Genomic DNA, 18,262 nt, shown 5'->3' with positions numbered 1-18,262 from the left:
AAGTGGAAAGAGGGGCCAACACTGTGGTGCAGTGAGCTAAAGCCCTGGCCTGAGGCGCCGGCATCCTATATGGGCACTGGTTCGAGACCCTGACTGCTCCACTTCTGGTCCGGCTCTCTGCTATGGCCTAGGAAGGCAGTGGGAGATGGCCCAGGTCCTTGGGCCCCTACACCTGCATGGGAGACCCGGAGGAGGCTCCTGGCTCCTGGCTTCGGATCGGCGCAGCTTCAGCTGTGATAAATAAATAAATCTTTTTTTAAAAAAAGTGGAAAGAGTACAGTCTCAGGGAAGTTAGGGAGAAAACAGCAAAGGAAACTATGCAAATTGTAGGGACACAGCGGACCTACGTGGAGCATGTGGATGTGCAGAACTCAGGACCCCAGCATCCACGAGCATCCACACCAGTGTTGGGGAGTGAGGTGAGACCAAACTGCAGCAGCCCATGCCATTGGTGAAAAAGCTGAAGGAAGAACCTAGAGGGAATCCAGCTTGGAGCCCTGTGGATGATAGTACACCCACCAAACTAGAGGAGAAAAAACAAAGAGGGAGGGGCATGTTTTCTCTCTCCCCAGTCAACCTGCAATGTGTCCTGTAACAGAGAGAAGGTGCCATTTTTACATACGTAACAGCTGCTCTAGCTCATGTCCATGCCCAGCAACCAAACAAGAGGAGACTCCTAAGTCTGGTTGGGAGAACAAACAAGGGGCTGGGTGCACGAGACTGTAAGAGGCTGTGTGCTGGAACTATGAAACACTGAGGCCATGTGGGAGGACCTAGGGAGTGGCTGGGACTTTGGGCAGTCACTGTGGGAAGCTTCACACAATCAGGGCTCCCTGGTTACCTTGCGAGGGACATTGCTAGGGAATCTGAGCTTACACTGAAGACTACACAGATCTTTTGTGTGGTCTTTGTGGCAGAGCAGACAATAAATATACCCACTGAGGCTAGCACCCAGGCACTGGTTTCTTCGAGGAGAGGAGTTTAGCTGAGTCTACACCAACAGATAAGAACAAAGCTCCCCTCTGATTAAAAGAGAGAGAGAGAGAGAGATAGGGAGAGAGATTTACCACACCAAACCCGGGTGTATCACCTCAGACAAGCTGTTCACCATGGAACACTGAACAGCCACACCCACTACACGCCTCTAAATATTCCCTGAAAGCAGACATTTCACTAATCCACACAGAATTAGTCAAAAAATAAAAGCCACCACAACGAAAAATTAAAGAAGCAACCAAGGAGTATCTCCACAAATGCTGAATAACAAACACACCAATTCAAGAAACAAGAATAAGGAAGACAACATGACGCTCACGAAAGAACACAACACTTCAATATTAGATTGTGAAGATGGTGAGATGGAAGAAATACAGAAATGGCATTCAGAAAATTAATCATAGGATTACATAGAAGTAATCAGAAGCAAATGCACCAATCAATGAAATCCATACATGACATGAAAGAAAATTTCTACCACAAAATTGAGATCTTAAAGATAAATCAAAATGAAATTTTGGAAATGAAGAATTCAATAGAACAAATAAAAATGCAGTGCAAAGCCTTAACAACAGAATCAGTGAAGTGAAAGAAAGAATATCTGAATTAGATTACAAACTACAGGAAATTATACAATCAGACCAAACACAAGAAAAGGAAATTAGGAACCTAAAAAACACTGTTGACAATCTACAGGATACTATCAAATAACCCAACATATGGATTCTAGGAGTTTATGAAGGTGTGGAATGAGAAAAAGGATTAGAAGGCCTTTTTAGTGAAATAATAACAGAAAACTTCCCTAAATTGGGGAAAGAAAAGGACATCCAAGTATAGGAAGCACATAGAACTCATAATAAAAATGACCAGAAAAGATCTACACCACAACACACTTTAGTCAAACTCTCTACAGTAAATCATAAAGAAAAGATTCTAAAATGTGCATGAGAGAAATGAAAGATTACTTTCAGAGGATCTCCAATTAGATTTACAGTGGACTTTTCATCAGAAACTCTACAGGCTAAAAGTGAATGGCAACATATATTCCATGTCTAAAAGAAAAGAACCCTCAATCCAGAATACTATACCCTGCAAAACTCTCATTTATGATCAAAGGTGAAATAAAGACCTTTCATGACAAACAGAAATTGAAAGAATTTCTCACCACCTGTCCAGCCCTGTAGAAGAAGCTGCTTAAGGATATACCACACACAGAAACACAGAAACATGGTCATCACTATGAAAGATGGTAAAGAAAGGAAATCTCCCAGTAAAAGTTCAAAGGAAATCCAAATTGAAAATAGGAATGTATTTTGAAAAGTGGCAGTTACTAATCAATAGTCCTCTTGAATGCAAATGGCCTCAGTTCTCCAGCTAAAAGACACAGACTGGCTGAATGGATTAAAAAACAAAATCCATCTATTTGCTGCCCACAAGAAACACATCTCACCAACAAAGATGCACGCAGAATGAAAGTGAAAGGATGGAAAAATATATTCCATATCAACAGAAACCAAAAAGAGAGCTGGTGTGGCCATCCTAATATCAGATAAAATAGACTTAACACAAAAGACAAAGAAGGGGGGCTGGCACTGTGGCGCAGCAAGTTAAAGCCCTGGCCTGAAGTGCCAGCATCCCAAATGGGCATCAGTTCTAGTCCCAGCTGCTGCTCTTCCGATCCAGCTCTCTGATATGACCTATAAAAGCAATGGAAGATGGCCCAATCCCTGCATTCATGTGGGAGACTTGGAAGAAGCACCTGGCTCCTGGCTTCAGATAGGTGCAACTCCATCCCTTGCGGCCATCTGGGAAGTAAACCAGTGGATGGAAGACTTCTCTATGTCTCTACCTCTCTCTGTAACTCTTTCAAATAAATAAAATAAATCTTAAAAAAAAGAGACAAAGAAGGGCACTATGTAATGATTAAGGGATCAATTCAACAGGAAGATGTAACTATTATGAATGTATATGCACCTAATTACAGGGCATCTGGCTATTCTAGCCAATCAAATCCAACAACACATCAGACTCAAATATAATAGTTATGAGGGATTTCTTTTTTTTTAAGATTATTTATTTGAAAGGCAGAGTTACACCAAGAGAGAAGGAGAGGTAGAGAGAGAGAGAGAGGTCGGCCATCTGCTGGTTCACTCCCCAATTGGCCACAACGGTCAGAGCTGTGCCGATCTTAAACCAGGAACCAAGAGATTTTTCTGTGTCTCCCATGTGGGTGCAGAGGACCAAGGACATGAGCCATATTCTACTGCTTTCCCAGGCATGGCAGAGAGCCAGATCAGAAGTGAAACAGCTGGTACTCAAACTGGCACTCATATGGGGTGCCAGAACTGCGGGCGGTGGCTTTACCCAATATACCACAGTGCTGGCCCCAGGGGATTTCAATACCCCACTTTCAGCAATGGACAGATCAACCAGATAGAAAATCAACATGGAAACAGCAGAGTTAATTGACACTATAGACCAAATGAACCTAACAGATATCTGCAGAACTTTCCATCATACAATTGCAGAATACACATTCTTCTCACCAGTGCATGGAATTTTCTCTAGGATTGACCACATGCTAGGCCATAAAGCAAGTCTCAGCAAATTCAAAAAAATTGAAATCATACCATGCATCTTCTCAGAACACGATGGAACGAAGCTGGAAATCAGCAACTCAGGAATCCCTAGAACATATGCAATCATGGAGATGAACACATGCTCCTGGATGAACATTGGGTCATAGAGGAAATCAAAAGAGAAATCAAAAAATTTCTGGACACAAATGAAGACAATAGAACATGTCAAAACCTATGGAATACAGCAAAAGCAATATTAAGAAGAAAGTTTTTAGCAGTTGGTGCCTACATCAAGAAATTGTAAAGGCACCAAATAAATGAGCTACCAATGCATCTCAAAGATCTAGAAAAACAGCAACAAACCAAACCCACAACTAATAGGAGAAAAGAAATAATTTATATTAGAGAAGATACCAACAATATTGAAACAAAAAATCAGCAAAATGAAGAGCTAGTTTTTTGGAAAAAATGAACAAAATTGATATACCATTGGATCAACTAACCAAAATGAGAGGAGACCAAAATCAATATAATTAGAGATGAAAATGGAAATGTAACAACAGATACCACAGAAATAAAGAGTCATCAGAAATTATTGCAAAGAGCTGTATGCCAACATACTGAGAAAATTAGAGGAAATGGATAGATTCCTGGACACATACAACCTACCTAAACTGAGCCAGGAAGACATAAAAAACCTGAATATACTCATAACCAAGAAGGAGATTGAATCAGTAATAGTAATAAAGACCCCCTAACAAAGAAAATCCCAAGTCCAGATGGCTTCACTGCTGAATTCTACCAGACATTTAAAGAACTAACTCCAATTTGCAAGTTATTCAAAACAATTGAAAGGGAGAGAATATTCCCAAATTATTTCTATGAAGCCAGCATCATCTTAAATCCTAAAGCTGGAAAAGACACAACAGAGAAAGAGAACTATAGACCAATTTCTCTGATGAACATAGATGCAAAAATCCTCAACAAAATTCTGGCCAATCAAATCCAACATCAGAAAGATCATCCACCCAGACCAAGCAGGATTTATCCCTGGTATGCAGGGATGGTTCAACATTCTCAAATCAATTAATGTGATACATCACATTAACAAATTGAAGAACGAAAACCATATGATTATCTCAATATATGTAGAGAAAGCATTTGATAAAATACAACACCCTTTCATGATGAAAACTCTAAGCAAATTGGGTTTAGAAGGAACATTCCTCAACATGAACAAGGCAATTTATTTGATTTGTTTGATTGGTTTAAAACATAAAAAAAGGCAACAAGGTAAGAGATTGCTTCCCTCAGCTTTTAACTTTGCTTATCTTTCTGCATTCCACAGCAACCTTTAGATCAGGGAGCGTGCAGTAACCCCGCATGCTCCTCTTTAGCCATGGCTGGGGGAAGAAATGGTTTATGACTCTGACGTGGGGCATGGGGCCTGGGTTGTGCTTGCCCCTGCAGAGACTGCACTCTCTGGCCCGACCAGTTGTGCTCTCTCACTGCTCATTTTGCTCCAGCCCTGCCACCGTGGTGGGTACATCCCTGGGGGAGGGGCCGGAGCTAAGACAGATAAGATGGAATCTGAAGCCACTGTTCCCTCCCACCAGTGCCACTGGCCGGGTCAGGTGCATGGAAGCTGGGCCACTCCTAGAACAGCTGCCACCAGAGCAGCAGCCATGAAAACACGCTGGCACTGACTACCTTAGCCCTCCCTCCTCTACTGTGGCAATGGGGTCTGTCAGAGAGAAATGGGCTGCCTGCTCCACAGGCCCCACCCGGGATGTGCACTGGCTTCCCGCCTGTGGGGAACTCTGCTAGAGTGTGGCTGCATGCATGGGGCTGTATCAGCAGCCACTGGCCTGCGTGGCACTGTGGCCCGGGGCTCTAGCTAGCCCCACCCTGCCCCAGCTTCCCAAGAAGCCATAGCCATGGCTCCAGCTGGCATTTTCATGTAAAGCGACAGAGCTTAGGCAGGTTTTCTTTGAGTTTTCAGAAAATGCATGGTTTGCTTTCTTTTTTACTGTTTCTTGTTTTGAGAATGTGCTGTCAGTGCTAATAGAATTAGAGGAGAGATGAGAAGGATTTTCATAGTTTTTGAGAGTGTGTGAGAGCTTATTGATGTGTACAAAAGTTTCCAAGTTGTTTATAAAGTGTTTTAAAGATAATTTAAGTATTTTCTATGTTGAAATGTAAGAAAATGTTTTTATTTTCTGGACCAGTTTAAATATTACTAAAAATTCTGCTTTTCCTCAGGGTCTTTGATTTTCAAATCAAGCATGCTTTCAATTATTAATTTTGAGCTGAAGAACTGGTTTGGTTGCCTAGGAATGTGGTAGGATCAGGGAGGGAGAGCATTAAACATGGCACTTGTTCCCCTTCCTGCCTCAGAGGGTGGGACTTCCCTTCCAAGATGGTGGCCCCTTGTGGCTGGCCACATGATGCATGTCTGGTTAGCTGAGCGACATTATTCTAGTTTTTATAAGTGTTATTTTCTTGGCTATGAGCCAGAGGGTGCTTCCATTTTTTTTTTTTTTATTTTAAGTAGCCTCACGCTTGAACCCTCTTTGATTTTTTATTTCAGTTTGTTATATTATGGCCATGTGCAAGTTCTGAACAACCCACTTCCTTTCTTCCCTTTTGTTATTTTCTGCAGTCTCCCACTCATACCCTCATACAATGCATATATAGTGTATATGTATAGTATATATATGATAAGTGCATCATATATGATATATGTTAAGGGATATAAATATATTAAACTCTATAGTAGGTGTGGTAACTCTGGGATATCAGATTATTTGTTAAGCACATGTTCAGATATAGAACTGGGTCCAAGCTTAGCTGTACCTACATTTTGTCTCTCCAGGTTATGAAGTAATTCAGCTATGGGTAGCTCTACATCTGTTTCCTTGAAGACTCCCTTAGGATCTATACTTTATGTATCTATACTTTATATACTTTATAATTGGGAGGCCCTTAGGCTAAATAGTATTAGTAAGGAAAGGATGACTACTTTCTGCAATACTGTAGGGTCTACATATAGGTTGGGAAATGGTGTCACATGGCCAATATATGGGTCTCTTAGTTTTAATGTCATTTCAGAACTTGATTTGTATTACAGAAAGCAGGAAAAATGGTCAGAAGTTGCTTAGTCACATGCTTAAGAAGTACAGTATATCTATGTCAGATGCTTAAGGTTAATTAATCTCATGAAGAGCTATGTCTGTTTTTATTACCTCAGCTCCTACAAAGAAACTATAACCCTGTATAATTCTGCATGCATTCCTATGGACTTACTTCTAAGGGTACAGCTTAAAAATTTGTCATGGGATTCCAAATCCCCCTGAGCTAGATCGTAAAAGCAAAATTTCAAGTGTTAAAGTGATCATATAAATAGGATTAAGTGCTTAGTAATAATAATAAATAGGATGAAGGAGGAGTAAATGCTCCAACATGGGAAGCAGTCAATACAGCAGACTCATTGGATGTCATACACTTTAAGAAGCACTCTGACCTCAGAGTCAGCCCATAAGGCATTCTGGTCTGGCTAAAAAGCCCATGAGATCATTTCAGGTATGGAAATCTAAGACACTCATGTGAAAACTGGCCCTATATGGAGGACCTCCCTGGGCGAGACCCCAATAAACAAGTGGTCATCAAAAAAGGATGTACTTTTTCTCCAAAGGGAAGAAAGAACTTCCACTTTGCACATGGCCTTGTCTGAATACTGACAGAGTTTGCGGATTCAAAAGGCTTCCATAACCTAGACAGCTCAGGTCAAGAGCTTCTGTTGATCACTGATGTCATACATAAGAGTGTTAATTGTTAAATTAACAACAGGAGTCACTGCGTACTAACTTCCAGTGCATGACCTCTGTCCTCAAAGTGTTAAAGTATTAAAATCAATGGTAAAACTTGTTCCCAAAGATTTACCTTGTTCTAGTGTGTTATATTATTATGTGTCATAAGTTCTAGTAGTGTCTAAGTATCAAAATCCACTGTCTGTATTCTTAGGTGCTTCTTTAACATTAATTAAGTGTCTCAAAAATGGACTCCTGGATCCACGTCTCTCTGTGATATTCCTATCTCATATGTTTTAACATAAGGTCAAATAAAAGGTACATAATAGCTCAGGGCCTCAGGGCTATTAATGAGACAGTTACTTCAATGCATCTTACTGTGTTCTAAACCTTGCCTAAGGGATAATTTCTTCTGCATCTCACTAAACCCAGAATATGGGAAACTGAAGATACAGAATTTCCCAAACAAAAGCTCAGTTTTCTAAACAAGAGGTAGATTATCTGAAATATATTCTAACCCCAGGAAAGAATGCTCTTTCAGTCAAGAGAAAAGAAGCGATTCTATATACACGGTCAACATAGACTAGAAAGCAGTTAAAGACATTTCTGGGAATGGTGGGATTCTGTGGAAAATGGATTCTAGGATTTGGATTCCAAGCCTTTCTATGAAGCTTGAAAAAGCCCTGACACAGACACACTGTGCTGGACAGGGGAGCTACAAAAGTTGTTCCAAAGAATTTAGGAGCTTCTAACAGGCACTCAACATTGGGAATCTCTGATGACAGGATTCTGTGGAATATGGATTCCAGGATTTGGATTCTAAGCCTTTGTATAAAGCTTTTTTTTTACTTATTTGACAGGTAGAGTTACAGACAGTGAGAGGGAGAGACAGAGATAAAGGTCCTCCCTCCATTAGTTCACCCCCAAAATGGCTGCCACAGCCCGAGCTACACTGATCAGAAGCCAGGAGCCAGGTGCTTCCTCCTGGTCTGCCACGCAGCTGCAGGGGCCCAAGCATCTGGGCCATCCTCCACTGCCATTCTGGGCCACAGCAGAGAGCCAGACCAGAAGAGGAGCAACCAGGACCAGAACCTGGCACCCATATGGGATGCCAGCACCGTAGGCGGAGGATCAACCAAGTGAGCCACAGCACCGGCCCCTGTACAAAGCTTTAAAAGGCCCTGACACAGACACACTGTGTTGGACAGTGGAGCTACAAAAGGTGTTCCAAAGAATTAAAGAGCTTTTAACAGAAGCTCCAACTTTGGGAATTCCTGAGCAAGCCCTTCATAGAAGAATCCTCTTCAGATCAGTCACAGCTTAAATGGAAGGGACCTATATATCAGGAAGCAGCTTCAGAAGATATGATGATTCTGCACCCTTCAACATCCCTTAAGATTAAGGTCAGGAATCTCTCTGATGAGGGAATGATGTAGGCAGGAAGATAGGATAAAATCTATTAGATTTGTGAGCTGGAAGACGACGCCCCCTGTGTGATCTCACGCCTCTACCTGACCCCACCTGTACAACAACCTGCAGACTACATAACCACTCCCCCTTTGAAGAGTAAATAAAAGGCCTGGAACACAGTGGATCCTTCCCTTGTCACCCCACGGGCAAGTGGGCTTCAGGCCACCCACTCACTGCTTCGTTGCCTGCATGCTTGCTCCACGTGTCTCATGGCCTGCTCTCTTCCTTTGCTTTGCTGCCACACTAAGCTACCTGTGGCTGCTAATAACCATATGCTTGTTCTACGTGGCTTGCACCTGGCCTGTTCTCTGCCTAGTATGGACCCAACTTAGCTTCTAGATCTCTCTCTCTCCCCTAATTAAAGCCCTCAGTTTCTTGTACATTTCTCACACTGAATAAAAAGCTTAAAAACTTTTAAAAAATGAATGGATCTGGAAAACATCATACTTAGTGAAGTGAGCCAGTCCCAAAGATACAAACATCATATTTCTCCTTGATCTGTGATAACTAATAGAGCACCTAAAAGGAAATCTGTAGAAGTGCAATTGACACTTTGAGAAGCAATAACTTGAACAGCCCTTGTTTTAACCATAGAGGAACAGTTTTTTTCTTTCTTCTTCATACTATTTGTTGAACTCTTTACTTAACATAGAGTTAATCATATGTGTATAAAGAGAATTGAGGATGGATCTCAGTAAGAAATAATAATGGGAATAAGAGAGTTAGGAAGAAGTTTGTAACTGTAAAGCTATATAGTTCTGCATACATTCCTACAGATTTACTTCTAAGAGTACAGTTTAAAAACTTGCCATGGGACCCCAAATCCCATTAAGCTTGGTGGTAAAAATGCCATCTTAATTGTTAAAGTGATCATATTAAATGTTAAGGAGATCATATAGATAATATCAAGTGTCTGGTAAAAATAATAGATAAAAAGGAAAGAATGTTCCAACAAAGGAAGTTGTCTACAGAGCAGTCTGATAGAATGACAGTCACTTTAAACAGCATTCTGACCTCAGAATAAGCCCTTAAGGCATTCTGCTCTGGCTGAAAGCCCATGAGAGCATTTCAGGCATGGAAAGCCAAGATACTGTGGCACAAAAATGTCCTACATGAAGGATCTCTGTGTCTGGACCCCAGTGGAAATGAGTGGTCATCAAAGAAGGAGGTACTTTTCTCTGAATGGAGAAGAGAACTTCCACTTTGTTTATGGCCTTGTCTAAATACTGAAGGAGACTGTGGATTCAAAAGGCTTCCATAGCCTTGGCAGCTCATGTTAAGAGCCTTGAGTGATCACTGACACCATACATTATCATGCTAATTGTTAAATTAACAACAGGAGTCACTGTGCACTAACTTCCCATGCAGGACCTCTGCCTTTAATGCATTGTATTATGAGAATTAACTGTAAAACTTTTTCCCAAACAGTTTTGGGTGTGTGTGCAAATTGTTGAAATCTTTACTTAGTATAGATTTGGTCTTCTGTGTATAAAGTTAAGAAAATTAATATTAATGGGGAACGGGACTGGGAATGGGAGAGGGAGGAGGAGGTGCTACAGGGAGTATGGGTGGGTGAGTAGGTATGGTGGGAAGAAAACTACATTCCTAAAGTTATACTTAAGAATATTGTATTCCCAAAGGTTTCTGTGTGGAAAAAAAAGAGTGTAATGAATTGGAATAAATTGACTGGTGGTCTCTTTCTAGATCTACCTGAGTGGCCTCCTATTTAATTCTTTTTAGTAATAGTATAGTTAGAAAAATAGTTTTCACCGTTGATGGGGTCGATGTTAGTATTTGAATGTGCTTGTAAATTAAACTATAATTTTAGATATCAACAATTGATTGTCAGCAATTAAAAGTGCATTTAATATCAACTGCCCAACAGATGTGATCTTCTACCTCTAAGCATATTATCTGCAAGATATATTTCAAGGTAGAAAATAGAAGTCCTTCATAAGAGCATATTTAAGCACCCACTAATTTTTTTCATTATTTTTCCTAAGCATCTAATAAACTCTATCCTCCTAAGTAGAAATTTGCATGGCCACATTTGTCCATTATTTCCACACCTGAATTGCACTGGCTCAATAACATTCTTATGAAAGTCAAGCCCTTATTTGTTCCATTTCATGCCCTCTCTCTTGTGAACTATTATATCCTTGAAGAGTTCCTTCCTTCCCTATACTCCAGACTTTATCTGCACTAGTCATGTTCACCCTTCATTTCCTTCTCAAGAATAAGTACTGACCTCATTTCTTAGGCTTCACAAGGAGCTATCACATAAATATCTTTTATTATTATGGCTGTCTTTACTGAGTCTTCATTACAATTTCTGTCATGGAAGGTTCAGGATCATCCACAGAGCTCCAAGTGGGAAGGTTTTTCACACCTTTGACACGCTTTTATCATGATGTGTACAGAGATCCAGCAGCTCTCCTTATTATTAAGATACTACTACTTGTGTTTGTTCCTGTTGCAAATTTTCTTGTAAAATCTTTTATTTTCCTTTTTTTTCAGAATTTGACCTGATCCTTTTCTTCATTTTTCCAAAATTTTTCAACATAGTTTCTAATATGACAAGTGGCAAATATAATAACACACTTTGCTTAAGTATATAAATCAATAGACTGTGCTCCTAAAAGATGCCACTTTCCTAATTAAGTCCACATTCATATAAATATTATCTCTCAACAAAATACAACTTAACAACTTTCTGCATGATATGAAAAAAGAGCCAGGTAAAAGGGAATTAGTATAAAGAGTAGCACAGAACAACCTATGCTGCAGGAAGAGGAATACTCAAGAAGTGGTATTACTGATTGCAGATCAGCAGAGTCCATTCTATATAATGAGCAGACAGATTGTGTGGATTTTTCAGGGGATATTTATATGACTGGCAGACGTTCACATATATTACAAAAATATAACACTTGCAACTAAGAAATCACCCAAAAACTCAGAAAATCCATACTTTTTTATCATTTGGGGGCTCTGGCTCTTCAATTAGCTTCATTTTAGTTTTGTTTTTACTTTACACTTCTGAGAATTAATTAAAAGAAATACCCAAGCACCAATAAGGGTAATTGTGGGGAGCAACCGAGACTAGACTAAATTACTGGAACTGCTAAGACTAATTCTATGCATCTGATCTCCCACCATATGGGCTGAAAGGGAGTAAACAGCTTCTACACAGCTGCCTCACCAATTCGACTGATAAGCTGCAGGAGCTGATCCCGATCCTGATTGGAGGAGAGCAGCGTGCTCGGCGTGTGGGCAGCAGAGTTGGGATTGGTGGAAGAGGACTATAAAGGAGGAGAGAGACAACATGCACTGGGGAACATCTGAGCAACCCCTGAGCAACCCCTGAGAGAGCCGGCCAGTGGTGTGCCGCAGAAGCAGGGGAAGTGGCAGGGGTGCCGCCCCTCCTCGGAGGCGGGGCGGGGGGGCAGCTAACCCGGGACGGGTCGTTCCTCCGTGAGTGAGGGAACGGCAGCAAACCCGGGAAGGACTGGTAGCTAACCCGGGAAGAGCCGGGGAAAGAGAACAGCTCAGGGTCTGGTGTCGTTCCTCCGCGAGAGGGGGAGCGACAGGTAATAAACAAGTGTGTTGTGCGACTGGGATGCAGAGGCATAGTGGCCGTGCACACTGCATAGAGGCCTTTGCCTCATGATCTTAGAACACTGCCAATTTTGGCATCCCTGTTTCATTGTAGAAGAAAAATGAGTTACTGAACTCTAGGTGTGTCACCTTTTTTCCTTCCTCACCAATTACCCTCAAACTAACATGCTCAGAATGATCTATCACACTCACATCTTATCTGCAATGTCCAATGCAGAGAAAAAGGAAATCTTTGCACACTGTTGGGGAAACATAGTGACAAGTCACCAGGATGGGTAGGGAAGAAATGAGCCAGAAAGCCTATATTCCTGTTTTCTTTCTCTTATATGTATTTATCTTTTTTTTCTTACTCTCCGACCCCCAAATGTGCTTATCTACGAAAGCTCTTCCAGAGATATGCCTCTTTTTAATGAAACCTCTTCTGCTACCCTGGAGAACTTTCTTGAGGGAGGTGAGAGGGCATGTCTTAGTCTCATTCACAACCTCAGCATGTAGCAAAATGCTTGCCACATAACAGGCACTCAAAAACATTCAATGAAAAAAATATGACGTGAGTATGCTTACCATGATCTGAATGTTTATGCCCCCCAAAATGCTTACATTAAATTCCCAACCTCTAAAATGATGGTATTATTTGGTGGGAGCTCTTCAGAAGGTGATTAGGCGATGAGTTCCCATCAACGGAATTTGCGCTATGAAATAGGCCCAAGGAAGCTCACACACCTCTTTACAGCAAGTGAGGACACAGCTAGGAGGTGCTGTGTACCAGGAACAGACACTTGCTGGACACCAAATTCACAGCAACTAGATCTTGGACTTCCAGCCTCTAGCGTGTAAGAAGTAAGTTCAAGTCCTGGCTGTTCTACTTCCAACACACACACACACACACACATATATATACACATACTGAAATTCATAAGGAAACAAAAGAGACCCCAAACAGCTCAAGCAATCTTATGGGACAAAAACAAAGCCAGAGGCATCAATACCTGATTTCAAGACATATTACAGGGCAGTTAACATCAAAACAGCCTGGCACTGGCACAAAAACAGACATGTAGACAAATGGAACAGAATAGAAACTCCAAAAATCAATACATGCACCTACAACCAACTTATCTTTGATAAAGGAGCTGAAATCAATCCCTGGAGCAAGGGCAGTCTCTTCAAAAAATGGTGCTGGGAAAACTGGATCTCTGCAAGCAGAAGTATAAAACTAGACCCCTACCTTATACCTTACACAAAAATTCACTCAAAATGGATCAAAGACAAAAATCTACAACCCGATAGAACCAAATTACTAGACAACAATGAAGAAACTCTGCAAGACATTGGCATAGACAAATACTTCTTGGAAAAGACCCCAGAAGCACAAGCAACCAAAGCCAAAATTGACAAGTGGGGTCACATTAAGCTAAGAAGCTTTGGCACTGCAAAAGAAACAATCAGCAAAGTGAAAAGGCAACAGACAGAATGGGAGAAAATATTTGCAAACTATTCAACCAATAAAAGATTAACATCCAGAATCTATAGAGAGCTCATGAAATTCAACAACAAAACAAACAATCCAGCTAAGAAATTAATGAAAGACTTGAACAGGCATTTGTCAAAAGAGGAAATCCAAATGGCCAACAGACACATGAAAAAATATTTAGGATCACTAGCCATCAGGGATACTCAAATCAAACCCACAATAAGGTTTTACCTCACCTCAGTTAGAATGGATCTCATACAGAAATCAACAAAGAACAAATACTGGTGAGGATGTGAGGGAAAAGGTACCCTAATCCGTTATTGGTGGAAATGTAAACTGGGCAGCCACTATGGAAGACAATACATAGATACCTCAGAAATCTGAATACAGACTTATTATATGATCCAGACATTCCATTCCTCAGAATTTACCCAAACCAAAAGAAATCAGCATCTGAAAAGAGTTATCTGTACCCTCATGTTCAAGCAGCATAATTCAATAGCTTAGATATGGAAGCAACCCAGATATCCATGAACTGTTGACTGTATAAAGAAATTGTGGTATATATATACTATGGAGTACTACTCAGCTATAAGAAAAAAAAAATGAAATTCTGGCTTTTGAAACAAATGGATGCAACTGGAAACTATTATATGTATTGAAATAAGCCAGTCCCAAAAAGACAGATATCATATGTTTCCCCTAATCTGAGATAATTTATAAAGTACCTAAAATGTAGTGTATTGGAGTGAAGTAGACATACTGAGATTCAATGATTGTTTACAGTCCTTTTCTCTTCCATTGAGGAACAGTGTTTTTTTTTTTTCCTTCATTCTACTTGTTGAACTCTTTTATTTAGTGTAAAGTTAACTTATTATAATTAAAAATAGGTCATTGTAAAAAATAAGAGTAGGAAATGAGAGAAAGGAGGAAGAAGGCTTGGAGCCTGGGCGAGAAGGACAGTGGGGGTGAGAAGTATCACTATGTTCCTAAATCTGTATATTTGAAATACATGAAACTTGTATCACTTAAATAAAAGTAAAAAAAAAGTGTACAACAGTACCCCACAGCCTCTGCCCCAGGCTCATCCCTGGATACTGATTTTAAGAGCTTCCTTAGTCAGCTGGAAGACTACCTCCACCATTCCTCCCACAACCTCCAGCAGACAGTGGAGCAAAACTGGGGAGTAGGGCAGTAAGGGAATGTATGACCTTACATAAGAGCTCACAGCCAAGCTGTGCCTGATAAAGCCCAGGAACCTCTACCCTCAGGCCAGCGCTCACAGATGCAGACTCTAGAGTTGCAGGAACATCAGACAGAAACTTACACCCTAATGAGATGAACTTGTTTTGGTATGTGTCAACACCAGCCTTACACGGGCCTGGTGTGCAGCCCTGAGATTACACAGGTCCTCATGATTGTGTGACCCAGTTGAGAATCAGCTTAGTCCCAGCCTGGGTGTCCAAGTAATTGCCTTGTTCACCCTTCCACCGTCTTTGGGCAAACAGCAAGGAACCACAAGTTTCTGTATTGGGACTCAGTGCTGGACTGATAAAATCCAAACTAGGCAGATAACAAAAGTCCCATCCATTGGGCAGCACCCACAGATGGAGCATCACAGCTTGTCTGAGCATTAGGAAAAGCCTTATAACCAAGTAGTACAAACTCATTTCAGTGTATTCCACAGCCAACCTCACACAGACCTAGTATGTAACCCTGAGATTGTACAGGGCCTGATAATTGTGAGACCCACATGTGTCCCAGCTTAGCTCAAGTCTGTACATCTAAAGGGCTACATTTATCACCATCCTCAACCTTGTACTGACAGCAAAGGAGCACAGGACTGTATATTGGTAATCAGTGACAGCCAGGCTGCTAAAACCCAACAAATCCTAACAGTCCACATCACCAAGGCCAGTAATGGTTGCTAGAGCTTGTGGACCTGACCCAGTACCAAGTGGAGTTCCATGGCCCAAGTTGATCAGACTTACATTCCAGCTAGCATCACTTGTAGCTATTTGCAGCAGCCTCAGGCTGTGAGTCCATCTTAGCTCAGACAGACCATATCAGTGTATGTTTTGTTCCTACTTCTGTACAGCATAATCTGGAAGGCTGGAGGTTCTGGGTCTCATCTACCATTGTATCATTGATGGCCACAGAACTGGGCATCCAAGACTGCCCCAACCCTGGAGGCTTATAGGAATGGACTAGCCCATTATGGATACCTCCATGTTACATTCTGAGTGGCATATAACCAGTACATTGGTTCAAGCCTGAGCTCAGGACAATATCAGACTTGCAGCAAACCTCAACTTAGAATGCCCCCTACTGTTAAAGTGGCATAAGTGTCCACAGACTTAGAGAAATGAAGAAACTGCTTCAAATATCTAGAATGATGGCCACATATGAAGCCAGATTAGAAACACTGGAAGGAAAAACTAATTCTTCAATGCACAATGTTGTATGTCAACAAATGTCAAGAACTCTTAGGGAACCATTACCTCACAAAACAAACAAAACAAGATGCTGGAAACTAACCACCTCAGAACTGACAAATTCAAATTCTCAGATGAAGAATTTTACAAATTGTCTTGAAGAAACTCAATGAATGTCAAAACGAAATAGACAAATGATTTAATACAAAAACAGTGAAAGCTGGCAGAGACATATAAATATTTTTGTAAAATCAAACAAAATCCTTCAACTGAAATTTCACTGACTGAAATTTAAAATGCAACAGAAGGTATCAATATCAGAATAAATCAAGCAGAAGAAATAATCAATGACTCAAAGAAAATATTTGAAGACCTATAGTGGGAGAAGAAAAAGAATCAAGAAAATGAAGAAAGTTTATGAAAACTTTGGGATAGCATCAAATGAGCATATAGCCAATGCTGTGGGGCTCAGGAGGGACTTGAGAATGCCAATGGGGTAGACAGCATACTGTCAGAAAATTTCTGAAACCTAGAGAAAGATAAAACTACTCAAGAAAAAGAAGATTGAAGGTCACCAGTCAGACTAAACTGAAATAAGTCTACCACAGATACATTATAATCAAGCTCTCCAAGGTTAAAAATAAAGACAGCATTCTCAACCTACAAGGGAAAACAAAGAAAATAAAGTATAAAGTGGTTCCTTTTTGCCTAATTTCTGACTACTCAGCAGAAATCTTAAGGCCAGGAGGGAGTGGGATAAGACTTTCATAGTACTGGAGGCAAAAAGATTGCCAACCAACAATAACATACCCAGCAAAGCTATACTGTAAATATAAGAGAGAAATAAAGATATTAGCAGAGAAATAAAAAGCTGGGAGAATTTATTACCACCAAATCATACAATGGAGTTCTACAAACTGAAGGAAAGAAATACTAAAGAGTGAGAAGAAAGTATAAGGCTGCAAAGAACTCATTAATAGGAAGAGTTATATAGATTCAGAATGCTCTAATGTAGTAAACATGATGCATAACCAATTCATACTTTAGTATGAAGACTGAAAAGGAAAACAATTGGGGGTCACTGTTGTGGCATTAGAGGGTAAAGCCACCCCCTGCAAAGCCAGCATCCCATATGGTCACCAGTTAGAGTCCAGGCTACTACCATTCCAATTCTGCTCCAACTTAGTGGCCTGGGAAATGCAGCAGAAGATGGTCCAAGTATTTGGGCCCAACACATGTCAGCAGACCTTCAGTCTGGCTCAGCACTAGCTGTTGAAGACATCTAGGGAGTGAACCAGCAGATAGAAGATTCTCTGTCTCTATATTTCTGTCTCTTTCTGTAACTCTGATTTTCAAATAAATAAATAAATCTTTTTTCAAAAGGTGAAAAAAATTAAAAATAATAATGGGCTGGCATTGTGGTATAACAGGTTACGCTGCTTCCTGTGACATTAACATCCCATATAGGTGCTGATTCAAGATTTAGCTACCCCACTTCTGATCCAGCTCCCTGCTAATGTGTTTAGAAAGCAACAGAAGATGGTACAACTCTTTGGGTCCCTGAACACACATGGGAGACTTGGATGAAGCTCCTAGATCCTTGTTTTGGCCTGGCACAGTCCTGGCCATTGTGACAATTTGGAGAGTGAAACAGTGGGTGGAAGTTCACTCTCTCTTTTTATCTTCCCCTCTCCCTGTCTCTTTCAAATAAATAAATAATTCTTTTAAAAATAATAATAATAATAATGAGACATCAAAAATGCAAAATGGAGAGTGGAACAGAGGACAATTGTAGATTCTTTACTTGGATTTCTTTTTTTTAAGATTTATTTATTTGAAACACAGCATGACAGAGAAAGAAAGGGAGACAGAGAAAGAGAA

This window comes from Oryctolagus cuniculus, chromosome 8 (genome assembly GCF_051225735.1).
Source record: "Oryctolagus cuniculus isolate XC-2025 breed Fujian yellow rabbit chromosome 8, ASM5122573v1, whole genome shotgun sequence".
NCBI classification, from domain to species: Eukaryota; Metazoa; Chordata; class Mammalia; order Lagomorpha; family Leporidae; genus Oryctolagus; species Oryctolagus cuniculus.
Note: the sequence above shows the minus strand (reverse complement) of the source record.